The sequence below is a fragment of the Protopterus annectens genome, chromosome 10.part0, assembly GCF_019279795.1.
Source record: "Protopterus annectens isolate FY-2018-M chromosome 10.part0, PAN1.0, whole genome shotgun sequence".
NCBI classification, from domain to species: Eukaryota; Metazoa; Chordata; order Ceratodontiformes; family Protopteridae; genus Protopterus; species Protopterus annectens.
In genome coordinates, this window is record NC_056744.1 from 986,150,260 (window position 1) to 986,162,572 (window position 12,313).

The following is a 12,313-nucleotide window of genomic DNA, read 5'->3' on the forward strand; positions in this document are numbered from 1 at the left end:
GGTGCAGACTGCTATTCCTGAGATCAACTTTCCTGTTTGATCTCTTCCACAGGAACCATCGACAAACAGATGCATGTCAGCATTGGGTATAGGAGTGTCTTTTAAGTCCTCCCTAGGAGAAAGCAAATAGTTAGTTACACACACACAATCATGCTCTTCACCATCCTCAGCAGTAGGCAACAGAGATGCAGGATTTAGAACAGGACAGCGGATAAGAGAAATAGATGGAGCAGAAAGAAGTGTAAGTTCATATCTAGTTAGACGTGCAGTCAAGAGTGGTTGAGTTTTCATTTTAAGCAAAAGAGATGATACAGAATGAGGGACAGCTACTGTGAGATCATGCTCAAGCACCAAAGAGTGTGCCAGATTAACTAGAATGGCAGCAGTGGCAACTGCCCTTAAACAGGGTGGAAAACCTTTTGCTACAGAATCAAGTGCTGTGTTGTAATAAGCCAATGGGCAATAGCTGTGCCCATGTTTTTGGGGAAGTACTCCTTGTGCGAGTCCCTTACTTTCATGACAAAATAAAATAAAAGTTTTATCATAGTCTGGTAACCCTAAAGCTGGGGCAGTAGCTAAAGCTTGTTTCAAATTTTGAAATGAATTTTCCTCTTCACTATTCCAAAGGAGAGGCTCTGGCGAATCCTGTTTTAAGAGATTTTTCAAAGGTTTGGCAATTTCTGCATGGTTAGGGATCCATTGTCTGCAGTATCCTGTCATACCTAGTAAAGATCTAAGCTGTCACTAAGTAGTCGGACATGGGGCCTTAGATATTGCATCAATACAAGAAAGTAACACCTACCTGCTACCCTGAGATATTAAATGACCAAGATAACGTACCTGAGATGACCACAATTGTAGTTTTTCTCTAGACACTTTGTGCCCTTTTCTGCTAGGATAGTCAGAAGATACAAGGTATCCTGCTGACATTGCTGAAAGGAGTTTGATGCTATTAGTAAATCATCTACATATTGTACTAACACAGACCCACCCAGAAATGTCACATTCTCCAAATCTTTTTTTAGAATTTGAGAAAATAATGAAGGAGATTCAGTATATCCTTGTGGCAACCATGTCCATGTATATTGCTGTCCCTGAAAAGTGAAAGCAAATAGAAACTGACTGTCAGAGTGAATAGGTATAAAAATGAATGCTGAACATAAATCTATCACAGAAAAGTAACTAGCTGTAGGTGGTATGCAACTCAGTATTGTTGCTGGATTTGGAACAACAGGAAAAGTAGGTAGCACTGCATTATTTACATCCCTTAAGTCTTGGAAAAATCTGTAAGTATCCTTTCCTGGCTTTTTCACTGGAAAATAGGAGTATTACAAGGGCTTTTAGCTAGTATTATTATTCCTTGATATATTTAGGGATGAATTACAGGTTTGATTCCCTGCTCTGCTTCTGGCTTTAGTGGATATTGTGGAACTCTGGGGAGAGGTTTTGATGGATTTAATTTTATTTTTACTGGTTCTGCTAATTTCAGTATACCTATTTCATTTGCGTGCTTAGCCCATAAGTTGGCAGGTACCTGCTGTAATAGCTCTCCATCCACCTGTATGCTTCCAGTAGGCTGTTCCTCAGCTTCTGCTAAAACTGCCAATACTTCCCCCTCCGATTCTGTTGGAACATTTAGATACACCCCTTCTGGGGTACAGTAAATAGTACAACCCAGCTTACATAACAAATCTCTTCCTTGTAGGTTTACTGGTGCAGTAGTACTCAGAAGAAAATAATGCTTTTCTTCAATCGGACCTAAAGAAATGGGGATAGGTTCTGAAACAGGATACATAACCGTAGTATTTGTTACTCCAACTGCCTTTACTTTCTTTTCTGATACTGGTATTTGATTATCTGAAGTAATTTTTAGCACTGACCTAGTAGCTCCAGTGTCCACCAAAAATGAGGTTTTCTTTGAATTTATTTTCATCTTAACGTAGGGCCCATTTTGATCTATTGGCAGTAGAGGGTTAAGATTCACTTCTGTATTATTTTTTTGACCTAGTCAGTATGGAGCTTCTTGACTCCTTCAAGTCTGAGGAGGTGGTGGAGGAAAAACTGCATTATTATAATTTGGTTGCCACTCAGTCAAAGTATCTTGGGCTCTCTGCATTTGCCTGTGTGGGCACTCCCCTCCCAATGTCCTGCTTCTCCACAGTTAAAGCAAGATGTATTCGATGAAGCTGGAGGGGCACTGTCAGCTCGTTGTTGCCAACCAGTTAGCTGCACTTTGTTCCCCTCCACCAGCACTTTTGCTAAATCATCTAGCAATTCCTCTACCCCTTCCCCTGCTTCTACCTCGACCCCTTGTGTTTCCCAGCTGCCTGATTTGTAAAGTTAACAGCTTATCCTCAGTATCCTTCCTACGTTTTTCCTGATACTCTGTACAGTCATTTGCAGCACTTAATAAAGACTCTAAGTCCTTCCCTTGCCAGTCTATGAGCATCTGCTTTATTTGATTTTGTACAGGGGCTTGCAGACCCTGCACAAAGGCTGCTGCAATAGCTGACTTAGCTTGCTCTTCTGGGTCTGGTATTCTTTAATGTCTAGCAAATACTGTTTTAAGGCTACTCAAATAGTCTGCAGGGGCTTCCCCTTTATTTTGTTTGCATGCCTGTATTTTAGACCAATCAGTCCTAACTTGACACACATCTTTCATTTTGTTTAACAATGCTGTTCATTTATCTATTAATGCATTTCCTATGAGAGTGAAATCTGTTATTTCAGCCTTTTCCAGTAACTGTTTTCTTATTTCATCTGAAGTAACTACCCTCAGCAGTTTATTTAAATCTGTGAAAGTAGGATTGTAACATTCTATTATAGTTTTTAGTTCTTCTTTGAATTTTAATGGATCTTCTCTAATATTTGGAAAATTTTTAGACATAGGCAAATCAGCAGGGGTCCAAGGACAATGAACAAGTTCCCTATTGTTAGCCCCCAAAATTTCCCTGAGAGGTGCCAATAGATCCTCTCTAGAGGTTGTAATCTCTTGTTGTACCCTGTCATGTGAGCGTGTATGGTGAGGTACAGGAGTGTCAAATACTAATGCCCCTGTTGGGGAAGTAGAAGCTATCTGAGAAGGATATGAAGAAGAACCCCCTAGACTGCAGATACCTGTTCAAAAGATGAAGATTGAAAAAGGGAACCAGTCTGAGATGTACCAGTATCACGTGAACTGGGTGTCCAATGGACAGTAGACCGAAACGTAGGAGTCTGAGAAACAATGGAGTCTTGTACAGGAGGTACCTGTACTGGTGCATATGGGGGTGGGGTGCAGTAGCTACTGGAAGATTATCATCCTCTTCAGAAGTTTCTGCTTTTTGGCCATCCTCAATTTGTTCCAAACCTGCTAAGACAGGATAAAGGGATCCCTTTTTACTGGTCTGTACTGCCTTTTTAACCTCTTTTACTTGTTGCAACAATTTCATATTGACATCCTGCAACCCTCTTAATGCTGAGTCATTTTCCCTTTTAAGTGCTTCATTGCACCAAGAATAAAATGCTGTCATTTGTTCCCCACTTACTTTGCTTATCATTTCTTCCAAAATACCTTTCAATGTCAGCAATTTAGTCTTATCATAAGTTCCAGTTAATGGAAATACTACACCAGCACAATTCTTAGTAAGTTGAAACCAGTCATGCAAATATTTACAACTTTCTTTCTCATAGTTAAAATACATAAACTATGCAGGTGTTCCCTTTTCATGGACTTGATCTTGTTTGCTTATCTTTGACCCCATTTTTCTTATTTTATAAATCAGTAATAATAAAAATGTTAGGCTTACCTTACAACTCCTGGATTCTGGCAATTCCAAAGACAGAAAATAACTGTAGTAATCCACACACCATACAGGGAGGGAAGGGTAGGAAGTCTGTCACCGTGCAGCAACAGAGGAGAGGTTTTGATCAACCTTTTCCCACAGCACCCCCTTGCTTTCATCCCTGCGTGAGCTCAAAGGTTACACCGCCAGCATTGCAGTCGGGATAACGGGGCGGATAGGTACTGTGTCCAGAACTGACCACTCTTTCGGACCCTCTGAGGGTACTTTCACACAATTACACTGTTAAGTCCTAATGTGCTTTTGGGCTCATGAATTTGTTTTAACTTTACAGTCTACGTCACAATCATGCAGTGGGCTCATGAACTTGTTTTAACTTTATTTTTAGCTTTTAACTTTTTCTTTTCTTTTGTGTTGAGTAGATGGAAAGAGTACTTTGAAGGGCTGATGAATGAAGAGAATGAGAGAGAAAGAAGGTTGGATGATGTGGGGATAGTGAATCAGGAAGTGAAACAGATTAGCAAGGAGGAAATAAGGTCAGATATGAAGAGGATGAAGAATGGAAAGGCTGTTGGCCCAGATGACATACCACTGGAAGCATGGAGGTGCTTAAGTGAAATGGCAGTGGAATTTTTAACCAGATAGTTTAATGAAAATTTGGAAAGTCAGAGGATGCCTGAGGAGTGGAGAAAAAGTGTTTTGGTACCTATCTTTAGGAATAAGGGTGATGTGCAGAGCTGCAGTAACTACAGAGGGATAAAGTTGATCAGTCACAGCTTGAAGTTATGGGAAAGAGTAGTGGAAGCTAGGTTAAGAAGGGAGGTGATGATTAGTGATCAGCAGTATGGTTTCATGCCAGGAAAGAGCACTACAGATGCAATATTTGCTCTGAAAGTGTTGTTGGAGAAATACAGAGAAGGTCAGAAGGAGTTGCATTGTGTCTTTGTGGACTTAGAGAAAGCATATGACAGGGTGCCTAGAGAGGAGTTGTGGTATTGTATTAGGAAGTCGGGAGTGGCAGAGAAGTATGTAAGAGTGGTACAGGGTATGTACGAGGGTAGTGTGACATTGGTGAGGACTGTGGTGGGAGTGAAAGATATGTTTAAGGTGGAGGTGGGATTACATCATGGATCAGCTCTGAGCCCTTTCTTATTTGCAGTAGTGATAGACAGGTTGACAGATGAGATCAGACAGGAGGCCCTGTGGACTATGATGTTTGCAGATGACATTGTGATATGTAGTGAGAGTAGGGACCAAGTTGAGGAGGCCCTGGAGAGGTGGAGATATGCTTTAGAGAGGAGAGGAATGAAGGTCAACAGGGCTAAAACAGAATATATGTGTGTAAATGTGAGGGAGGGTACAGGAATGGTGAGGATGCAGGGAGTAGAGCTGGTAAAGGTGGATGAGTTTAAGTACTTGGGATCAGCAGTTCAGAGTAATGGTGAGTGTGGAAGAGAGGTGAAGAAGAGAGTACAGGCAGGGTGGAATGGATGGAGAAGAGTGTCAAGAGTGATTTGTGACAGACAGGTACCAGTAAGAGTGAAAGGGAAGGTCTACAAGAGGGTAGTGAGACCAGCTATGTTCTATCGGTTGGAGACAGTGGCACTGACAAAAAGGCAGGAGTTAGAGCTGGATGTGGCAGAGTTAAAGATGTTAAGATTTGCACTGGGTGTGACTAGGATGGACAGGATTAGGAATCAGTATAATAGAGGGTCAGCTCACGTTGGACAGTTTGGAGACAAAGCAAGAGAGGTGAGATTGTGTTGGTTTGGACATGTGCTGAGGAGGGATGCTGGGTATATTGGGAAAAGGATGCTAAGGATGAAGCTGCCAGGTAAGAGGAAAAGAGGAAGGCCTAAGATAAGGTTTATAGATTTGGTGAGAGAGGACATACAGGCGGTTGGTGTGAAAGAGCATGATGCAGAGGACAGGAAGAAATGGAAACAGATGATCCACTGTGGTGACCCCTATTGGGAACAGCCGAAAGAAGATGACGATGATGATGATGAGATGATTAACTTTTTATTTTCTTTCTCTCATACATTCATACATTGACAGAATAAAAAACATCTCTCATACTTCTTAACTTTCAAGCCTTAGGGTACCACCCTCGACACAAGGCGCCTCCTTGTGTTAATTTGTCCTTTACTGTATGTGCACATACGTTTACTATACTCATTTACTGTGGGGTCCTCCCACTATTACTTGTATATCTTACAACCACTCAATCAAACAAAACACAGTCATGCACTTATACTACAAACACAGTTATGCATTTATTCTACAAACACATTCATTCACTTATTCTACATTTTGTTAAAATTGTCTAAAAGAGAGAAAGGAAAAAAAAAAAACACAAACCAGCGCTTTTCCCTTACAAAATCATTTCCCTGCCAAGGCTAGTATGTTTGCGCACCCTGAATAGCTGCACATCTGAGTCTCTGACTATTCCATGCAAAGCAGTATGGAATTCACAGAAAATCTGTGATGGGCCCTATTCCAGAACTGCCCTGCAGCAATACCAAAGTTCAGATCCAAGTCACGGCACTAAATTGCTAAAGTCATAAATAAATAACATTAAGAATTTACCTTATATGCCTTTAGTCAGGAACAACAATTCAGGATGTGCAAACAGAAATTTTATTCTTACAGCGCTGGGAGTTATTCTTCAGTATTCTTGATGAAGCATTCTCACTTTACATACAAAAACTGTAATTTTATACATTTTCTTATCAAACTGCTCATGCAGTTTCATGACGTTATAATGATTTTGTCTTATAGAAAACTTTGCAAATGTTCTCCTCCCTCGTGATTTTCGCCTCAGACTTCACGTGAACACTTTCCTATACATGATTTACCTGCTTCCAAAGGGTCTTGTTTTTGACCTTGGATGTTTCAAACCTGCTTTAGCAACAACGCATTCTTAGCTTGGAGGAGTCAGGCTAACGAATTCCTTCTTGTATAGCTACATGCTTCACTTCATGCAACACGTACTATTCTCTCTTATTACATACCAAAAGAATGCAGTTTAAAATGAACAGTAATACTGTGACTAATGAAGCTGTATTTTTCCCAGCCCTGCATACAAATTATATTTGCTTTTTAACAATCATATTATAGCATCATTAATAAGCTGAAATTAATATACATTTTAATAAGCTGGTCTTGTCCCATAAAACAGCTTAATGGCAGGTCTGTATGCCCTTTTATCCATAGCTAGCTATTTTTTTTTTATCAGCAGTACAGTAGTGTGCCTAACTAGAAGGCAGTTGCATAGATCTGCCACATCTTCTTCAGGAGAACCCATGTCTTCACTGTACCTACTAGAAGGACTGTATTCCATCTGAGGAATTAAGATTCATTTTCCTATTTCCTCTGTGTATACCTCTCAACAATCCATGTTTTCACAGAATGTCCAGATTTTTGGCTCGTATTTTTGGTCCATTCCTCATAAATTTTGTGTTTTTCTTGAAAATCACTAGGGATTAAAGTCATTGAATAATGACAGTCATTTGTGTTTCAGACTTCATATGTTTCAGAAAATGCATGCTAACACAAAACATTTTATTCTAGCAACTTTCTATGTCTGTAAGAGCAATGTTTAAGATCTGTCCTTATTTTTGGCCCTTGTCCCCCCATTAATTTGGCTCTGTCCAGATTTCTTGCACTAAGAAGTTGAGAGGTATGCATCTGAGATAGGCATTAAGTCTATCCATGAGGCATTGCAAATTATTTCCTCTCAGAAGCAAAATATGAGAATGATGTGTAAATGTACATGGACTCATTTTTCTGTCTGTGTTACTGCCTGGGGAATAAATCCTTTCACTGCTCTAATCCCTGTAGGTCTAGGATGCCTAAATCACATTTTTGATCCAGGTCTGAGAACATATCGTGGTGAAATTATATTTAGTAGCCATTTCTAACCTTCATCCTAAAATCTGCAGATCTTTTCTTAGGAGTGGCTTTTTCTTCATCTTCCCTTTAAAAATTCAGTTTCTCAGTGGGAACTCTGTTTTGTATTACAAAACCTGACCATGGCACTGTATGAACCAATGGCTACTGCACAGCTTAACTTTGTAACTTGGAAAACACATTTTATGGTTGTTGTGGCATCAGCCAGAAGGAGTTGCAGGACATAACGCCAAGGTGTCCTTGAGAATATATCTGTCATTTATGCATAAAGTTGTGACAGAATAAATTTTGAATCAGTGTTTAAACTTGCCATGTTTTTAAATTATTTAAACAGAACTGGATATATGTTGCATTACATGGATGTACACAGGCAACTCGGACATTGTATTGGTAGACCCAAAACAGAAAAGTCTGTCTTATTTGTGGCTTAGTGAACTGTGTATTACCTGTTGTGAGGTTTTTCTTGTTGCTTAACAATGAGTATTATTGTGTGCTACGCTCAGGTTTTTTTTTTCAAGATCAGAAGGTAACGATCTTTAGGCCTGAGGAACATGGGACAGTGGAGGTCTTTTGGTGGCCTGAGAAACTTCTTACAGCTGGGTGAACCAAATATCTATCAGTATTTGTCCAATAGTTGATGACTATGGAACCATCAGTACAGATCTTACATTGTGGTAAGTATGTAACTCTTGTTGATACTTTGTACTCTCTAGTCTTATTTTTTGTAAGGCTTACACAAGAGATGTCTGATTGCTAGTATTCATTATCAGCTTGTGATATTAATTTATCCATGGTCTGACTTCAGCTCAGGGAGTGCCGCCAAGTTTAATCTTATTCTATAGAAAAATGTCTATTTATAATGAATACTGTGCCTTGATCTAATGACTTATTAGCAGTTGTTTGGTAATGAATAGAACAAACAATGATGAGCAATAGTGGATTTATCTGGTGCTTACCTGTTATAATAATAATAACTAGTGTTATTCCCTCAGTGATCCATGGCCTGGGTCTTTTACAGCTCTGACTGGTTAGTGATATGATTTTGTGGATCAGGTATTCATGTGCAAATGTATTACAGTCTTGTTTCTGCTCACCATCTGTTTCATGCTGCAAGTTCTTCTACTGTAAGAATCATGGCTGAGATGCTTGCATGTCTTAGAGTCAGCTGTTCATCATTAATTTCATGGTTTACCAGACGGGTTTGTAAATTGTTGTTAAAGATAGCCTGGTAGGTTCATGATATGTCCCGCTTTCAACATTTTCATTGATAATGGATATGCTGGCCCTGTCAGGAATGTGACAGATAAAAACAAATCAGTTTGTAATACTGGAAAAAAGAAAAAACTTTATTTCTAAACTTTTCTATTATGCAACCATGTTGGCTTATACTGCTGTCTTGCCTGTTGGGAAGTGAAGGAAGGCATCAGAAAAACACCTGTGTTACTGTGACCTCTTGGGAGTGAAAGGTCACCATCTTGGAAGTTTGCTTAAGTTCAAGTTTATTATAACAGTTTTATCAGTTTATTAGAATAGCAATAATGTGAACAATGTAATACAGAAGATAAGCCTTGAGAAAAAACATCCAAAGCTATGAATTAAATTTACAGTGAACAAGTTTTCAATGACAAAAAAGTAAATAATCCAGAACAGAACAATTCCTACAACAACAACAACACAACAAAAAGTACAATATGACAAAACAGGTATTACAGAGTAACATATAGTGGAGCTTAGGAATTACCAGTGTTACAGTGTAAAAGAATTAAGCAAAACAGTAACCAAAGTCCCCTCATAGATGAAAAATTCAACTCAGGTGATATAAGTTTCAAATAAATGCATCAAAGCACTGGCACAGGATGACTGGCTACCTCAACATACAGTAAATTTTGTAACATACAAAGAAGCCAGTTCAGAAAACAGAAGTAACTGTAAGTCTCAGCAAAGTGTTAATCTTCCCCTGCAGTAGTCACTGTAACATTAAACTTTGTGTAGCAAACACAGTTGTCAAAGACAATAATGAATAACTTACTCTCACCCAAAGAAGTAGCAGGATAAGCCCACTGGGCATTAGTAAACACAATTTAAGACATGATGACCACGAGATGGCATAAGAGGAACAGTCACCATATTAAATATCTATATTGCCACTATCGCAAAAACATCTAATTTAACAGCCTCATCATCAGATCAAAGGGAATCCTAAACAGAAAATGGAAAATGTCTTCTTAAAACCTAAAAATTGCATCCACCACTCTGTGTGAACCAACAAAAAGACGAAACATTTGATGGCTACAACCATCGATTTTACATCTCCTGCCAGAACCTCATTTAGTAGAGGCCAAATAGTCATTACTGGAGACAGGCTGATGATTCTATGATCCATCAATGCTTAAAAAAAGCATTCAGTTATTTGGATGATGAAAAGTAAATCAGCCGTGTCAAACACACTAGGTGGCAGAATCAATCCTGCAAATTAAAGCTAGCAAGCAGTGTTACTCGATGGTTTAGACAGTCAGCTGTACATAACTTTGATCTCACAGATTTGTTTGATCCCATCTGAAGAAGTTACATAATAAAAAAACTATTCAGATTGTCCCTGAAATGCAGTAGATTGTTTTTGCTGAAACACTATACAACACATGGGCTGTTTCAATTATATTCTTAGCTTATGTCACCTTTGTACCAGATTCATTCTGTAGCCCAGGTTTAATTTCCCACACTCTCAATTTACTTTATGGCTAATTTTCAACAAACAACTTAACATGCAGTGTTACGGACTCAGCAGGTAGCACATTTAACTTTACTGCTGAAAAGTAAGTATTTTTTTCAGTCAGTACTTCATTATCACGTCTAATGAAGAATTAGATTGTCAAGTGTTTTTTTCTTTTTTCTTATTTTTATGTTTTTCAGGCACTCGTCTCAAGGTTATGCACTGATTAAAACAAAATAATAACTAGAAGAAGTAAGGCGAAATCAGTTGGAATAAACAAGGTTCATTAGTAACGCTCACCTAAAGGTTAACTTACTCAGTAGATAATTTAGTGGGACTGAATACCTAACAGGTGGTATGTCCACCTTTGACACTTTGAGAGCAGGAGGCAGTGGAGTCCAGTTGCACACTGGGTGGCAGCAAATTTAATTTTGAAAGCTAAACAAATAATAAATGGAAAAAAAGGGTGTCTTACCTATAGGGCTTACAGTATGTTCATGCTTGGCTTGGTAAAATGTCATACACTTCATGGTAGTACTCTTGGCAGCTGGTTTCAATGCTTTGGTAAGATAATGATAGGCAGCTTGTGCAGTTTTTTTTTTATTTAAGTGAAAGTTTGTTATTTTATAGTAAACTGGGAGAAAAGACAACATCCTGATCTTTTGTCAGCATACCCCTCTTCTTCCTTCTCTCCCTGCTTTTTTGTGAAGGACATTATGTAAATAGAGAAACAGAAATAATAATTTATAACATGAGAAGTAAGGAAAGGCTATTTTGTCTGTGAGCGCAGCATGTCAGCTTGGTCCCTTACTCAATGAATAGGTCATAAGCCATCAGACAGGATAACTTTTCTCACTTTACTTCTCCCTATCCAGGTGTACAAACGTGTTGTCAGTCATTAAAGAGGTTGGGGAGAGTTTTTCCACAGATTTTCTGCAGTTTATTAATCTACTTATTTCCATGTCACCAATTCCCTTTTCTTTCTTTATCTTTGTCTTAGGGACAAGCATAATGATGGAAGTTACCTTCCCTGAAGCCAGGATACTAGTCATTATGTCACAAGCAGAATAATTATTGACAGTGTATCAGCAAGTGATGGAGAACATAGGGGAGGAAGTGAATGCAGAACAAAAGAGCCAACAGGGGTCTAAGAGGAGGATCCAAGTATCTGAACAAAAGAGTCAACAGGGGTCTAGGAGGAGAATCTAAGCTTCTTTAGTGTGGTCAGCAGAACCAGACTACCTTGAATTCAGGGAATTACAGGAAACAGAAGGCATAGTGCTAGAACAAGAGGGAAAGAAAGTTTTTTTCAGTGTGACCTTTAAAATGCAGGTAATAATACACTTGGGGTATATAATCTAGATAGGACTGAAGAAATAACTGCCTCCCTTTTTAGATCATTGAATTAGGCAAGTGTTGACAAGATAAAAACTGGCACTGCTTGACCCCAAGTGTTCAAAGACATTCCTGGGAAAGGTTTTGCCCCAAACAACAACAGGGAGCAGTGAGATGCTGGCTTACCATGAATTCCCTGTAGTTTTCAGTTCATAGTAGTTATCTAGATAATGCTGTTAGATTTTTGTCTTCATCTTCTTGGCAGTATGAGCCTTGGGCATCCTATGTCCCATAGACAGTGAAAGAGAAATTCTGGTGGAGTGATTTATTGGAGATTAGTGGATTATAGAAGACATAAGGTCTGATGATGCCAATCAAACAAAAAATACTTAGATTTTGGGCTGGAACATGGGAAAGTTGGGCACAAGGTTTTGTCTATTTCATGGCTGTCATGTTGGAAAATAAGTTTTTCCTATGCTATCCTATTACCTTACTAGTCCCAAGACCCATAGGGTATTGTGTGGCCAGACTTGCTTATAGTATTATGTGAGGCTCGGGAGACTTATGAACATAG